The sequence below is a fragment of the Electrona antarctica genome (genome assembly GCF_951216825.1).
Source record: "Electrona antarctica genome assembly, chromosome: 17".
Lineage (NCBI taxonomy): Eukaryota > Metazoa > Chordata > Actinopteri > Myctophiformes > Myctophidae > Electrona > Electrona antarctica.
The window spans coordinates 10,736,180-10,741,450 of record NC_136798.1 but is presented as its reverse complement, the minus strand read 5'-3'; positions in this window follow the sequence as shown (position 1 = coordinate 10,741,450).

Here is a 5,271-nt window from a genome sequence, read left to right as displayed (position 1 = left end):
ACGGGACCGCGATGGGCCGTCTAACACATAATCTTTGCTTAGAATTGGAACATTTTCGATGACGTCCCACCAGGAAATAACATTGAATGTTGCGCAACAGACACTCCCAGCCTGTGGAGCGATGCGATCGGTTTTGATATCAATAAATCTCCGTCCTTTTATCAATCTCCGTCCTGAGTGCTGGGCGTTACTAATTGATTGAATCGTGCTGGAAAACGTGTGGCAGAGGTTCGTTGTTGGCCTCCAGGCAGTGTGTGTGCAAATTTTGGCATTGACCGGGTTAACGGTGCTGGAGATTAGCTGTACACGGATGGATGGATGGACGGACGGACGGACGGACGGACGGACGGACGGACGGACACACGGACGGACAGAGTGCAAAACATACTCTCTCCCCATGCCTTTGGCCTGGTGTAGACAATAATACTGGTGGGGAGGGCAGCGATTCAGGAGTCCCAAATTTGTGTTGGCTAATCCGTACTCTCACATTGCATCATCAGGGGAACTAAGGCTCCGGGGGTGTTTACAGCATTAAGAGCTGTAAAAGTGTTAAATAGGCACTATTGAAGGTCTACAAGACAAGTTAGTTCCCGAGGCGTTTAGGAACAGAAGGGAAAGTGACCGTCAGACTCACAGCAAGGTTGCTCATTGCTTCTTGATCACTAGCATCCTGATTATAGGCGTGTCATGAAAAGCCAATATTTGCCCCCCCAAAAAAAGAACATTCTGCAAATAAAGCAGTTGAACATATTTTGTGAAAATAGCAGATCTACAAGCTCACAGAGCTTGTAGATTGGCTATTTTCGCTATGTGATGTACAACAGAGTATATAAGGTAGGTGTAAGTGTCCTTGAGGTAGGTTTTAAGTGTCCTTGAGACAACCTGCTCAGCCATGGCTACACAGTACCACTTCTAGTAAATTCCGTAGAGGGAGGGAAGTTCCCCTCCGATGATGCACATGGGTCGTCTGCAGACTCTGAACCCCCCGCTGTATGGTGCCTTCTGAATGAGGGCGGTTCAGCTCCCATACCATGCAGTTTATCAGGAGGCTCTGGGTGGTGTTGTTGTAGTACGACCTGAGGATGTGGGGGCTCGCAATTTGAGGTCTATGTAGATGGTGGGCCGGGTGGGGTGCTGGGCTTCATTTCTACAGCCTTGTGATTTGCACATTTGTCACATTCACATAAATCCTGCGCCTCGATTGAGACTGAGTATTTGTGGAAGCCTTTGTTCCTTTTCTCTCTGTCCTGAATGATATCTTCTTTATTTCTAGTTTGATTTTCCAGACCCCGGGAATTGCTGGTGGTAAGCATATCGTGGAGGTATTGGGGATGTGGGATGATGGATTTCTGTGCGGTAGGAGTTTTCAGTGGGATGTGTGGTGGAACCGAGTTTGAGTGATGTGCCAAAGCATTGGTGGGTATAATTTACTTTTATGGCTTTGAACTTATATAGATATAAAAGCTATAGTTAGTGGTTACTGTAGTGTTACATGCTATAGTAAGTATTTTTTATATGTGACAGTTTTGTATTTGTTTTTGCAGTCCCATTAGCTGGCCCTGTGTCTTGGGAGGTGGGTTACAGCCATGGGGCCATACACTTTTGTCTCTTTTTGACTACAAATGGAAACGCAGAACCTTCTATAACGTTTCTAGAAATTAGTTTTTTGTTTTCGTGTTTTATCCAGAAGCACCCTTGAAGGGGAAGTACATTCTAAAAAGAAACTAATAGCTGGTTTGCAAGCTTGCAATGCTTATAGCTATTTTCAAAAAGTCTTGAATGTATAATTGCAGGTGTTGTATTGCTATAGCGTTTGGTACCAGTATCGTCACATTAGCTTGACCAATCCAGAGCAGCAGCCGCTTGCACTTCCCATGGGTTCCCAGAACTGATGGTTAGTATCCTGAGCTATGCTCCTAAGTTAGGGCCCAAATTACGTTCTGAGAACATTATGTGAAACCGAGCTCAGGTGTGGATTGGCAGGTTTATTCTCTCCATTCTGGCTTTCTCCCTTCTCGGTCTGACAGTCTTTTGCTTTTGTCTTCAGTGTTTACTTTCTACAGTATATTCATTATTCATTCTTTAATCTTATTCACAATCTGAATGTGGACTCGCCTTCAGAAAGCAGTGTTTCAACTACACCAGCAAAGCAGTCAGGAGTTTATTTTCTTTTTTTTTAAGACTGTTATTTTCATTTGGCAAAGGAGACAGACAAGTAGGGGGCGAAGTGCTTTGGCAAGAGTAGAAGGTGGGCGGTAAAATGTCAAATTCATGCAGTATTTGTAACGATGAGCTGTTGTTGGTTGTGTCTAAAGAAATACAACCTTTTGATGCTTAAATGTAGCCTACAGTTGTTGGAAGGGAAGAAAAAGGATATATAACAGTCAGTAACATCCAATGATCATTGTTTAGGAGGAAATGGGCCTGCAGCACTCAACTTTACAAAATAATAGACCCATTCAAAACAGCCATTGCAGAAAAGTGTTAGCATCTACTGATGCCTGTGTTCATTTCAACTAATTGAATACTCGATTATTCAAGCCCATCCCCTACCATAAAGAAATACTGCCATAAATAAATCATACTGACAAAACATTAGTCTACAACACATAAAAATATATGGTGCTTTGTGGACAGAATACAGAATACACCTGAATACACTCAAGACTTAAAAGAAAAGTGAGAATCTATCAAACTCAAATATTGAGTATTTTCATCCTGCAGAAAAGATATCACGCTCTGTTACTGTATGTTACTTGCCTTCCTTGTTAGGAGCGTAATTACAGTCTTTGCTACATTTAACAAGAGGCAGGATTTAATTAACCAAGAATTATTATAAACCGCAGTGGCTGTCAGTTTGGATGCCACTTCGGATTTAAATTGATGGCAAGTCATTAACAATTTAGGCATTTAACAGATGCGCTTATCCGGAGCGATAAGTGCATGATCTGAATAAATGGCACGAACCCTAGTTAGCAAACGACAGGGCTTGGTGCAGAGTTCTGGAAAGTGAGTGACACAGGCCATCTGTCACAAGTTAGACAAGATGCCTCAGGATACTGAGGATATTCGGGGGGGGGGGGGGGGTGCACACGCAGATCCGACACACCAAAGGTCCGAAGCGCGGGGACATGCGATGCGAAAATGTGATGGTTCAACATGCGCTGCTCCCGTGCTTGCGGTTATGGTTAGGTTAGGGATTGAGGTTTCCGATCAATAGTATGTCGGAACTAAAGCCTGTACCCCTTATGTATTCTACAGTCACTCAGGTGACCCAGCCGGGGTGATCAAGTCAGACTTAGGTCCCAGTAGCTGCCTTCGATCAGTCCATTAGGGAAAGACCAGGGCCACACGATCCGTTGCTCCGGAACTACTCTGCCGGGACTGGGAGGTAGACCAATCTGGTGTGTGGAAGGACTAGGCTCTGTGGGTTGACTCCTGACCAGGCCCCTCCCTCCTGGAATTTGTTGGACAAAACATTGATGTGACACTGAACGTAGGCTATACAGCAGTGTATCAAAGACCATCAGCGAGCACTGATCCGCCAGGGTGACGGCAGACTGCTGGGCGAATGCTGGCGCTTTGGCATGGGGGGTCAGATCAACATATGGAATGAATTCTGTACTGGCCATACAGTATATGGATCATGTCTTGAGTGTACAGGGTTTGATGGAATGTCAGAACAGGTCAGCTCCATAAATAGAGAGCTATGGGTGGAAGCGGGGGCAGTGTCTTGAGTGTACAGGGTTTGATGAGGTCTGGCCATATATGGAGCGTGTCTTGAGTGTACAGGGTTTGCTGAGGGCTCAGGTAGGGCCGGGCCTTCATTTTCAGGCATGTTGAGAATTCTATTTTTCGCCGGCTGCCGTGCGTGGCTGCACTAATAACTTTGGGGCGGGCCCGAGTTTGAATGGACAGGCATCAGTCAAAAGGGAGACATCGAAGAGGAAGGACGGGTGGGGACGGATCAACATACGGAATGTCAGAACAGGTCAGCTCCATATATAGAGATCTAAGGGTTTGAGGTTTGAGGTCAGATGTAGAGTTTCTGGCCGGCTCCTTATAATGCAGATCTAGGTGATGATCCAGTCTTCTCCATGTATGGTCCAGGGTTTGATGAGGTCAGTCGTGATCGTCATATATGGAGACGGACATATTTGGAGCTCCAAAAAACGTCACGCAACCATATATCGTGACACGTCACAACACCATATATGGCCGTCAGTGATGGACTGGTCACGAGGCGTGACGTGTCACGAGGCGTGACATGTCACGAGGCGTGATGTCACGACGGGTGATGGACTGACGGCCATATATGGTGGCGTGACTGACGGAGCGACAGGTTTTGCAGGTTTTCATAGTAATCTGCGAACTATGGTCGCAAAAAAACATTGAGCAGCAGCCTCATAGTTATATCTTACAATCGATTACACATGTTTCTCTGAAGTTGACGATTATTCAAGGTTTGATTATTTGAAAGCCTTAGTGTGTATTTTAAATAGAAGAGGAACTTTGTGATGACCCGTGTCAAATTCCTTTCTCATCGCTATCCAACACAGATTTAACAGAATATTCTCTGAAAAAGCAATTTGCCGTTTCAATTGAATGTTAAGATCTAAAGCCGGATGTAAAGAGAAGGGAGTGTTGCTCTGGTCGGAAATGAGAGGTTCTGACACCCACTTTTCAGCAACAACGTGGACACTACTGATGGGTCTTTAATTACAGACATCCTGTGGGTCACCTGAGTCGAAGATGGACGTAACCACAGCTGACTTCCACACACAAGAGATCCCTTCTGAGATGAATATGAAACTAGATATACTAGAGATGATAGAAACTAGAGTCATAGATAAAGCCAAGGTCTCTTTCAGAGTTTAATAAAAAAAAGAAAATGTGTCCATGTCTGACTTACATCCTTCGCTACCTTTGACTCAGACACCTTGTACTTCCATCACAAGTTCACAACCTGAACCAGGTCACTGGCTGGGAAGCTTTGTGCTATTTTAGCAATAGAATCCATTACCAAAATAAATATATATATATTCAAGTCTCTTGAAATGCGTGCGTTTTCGTTTTTACACATTGCCATGTCAACTCAATTTGAACAATTTGAACAAGTATAATACGCAGCTTGTTACTACACTAAGGCTCAGCCGAAATGCATTCCTTCCTAAGCCTAATTTCAAAAAGTACCTAAAGGACATTACTGTGAGTGCTGCTGGTGATTCTTCTTCATTGAATTAACTCTTCTGAATGCTGCACCAGGTAAAG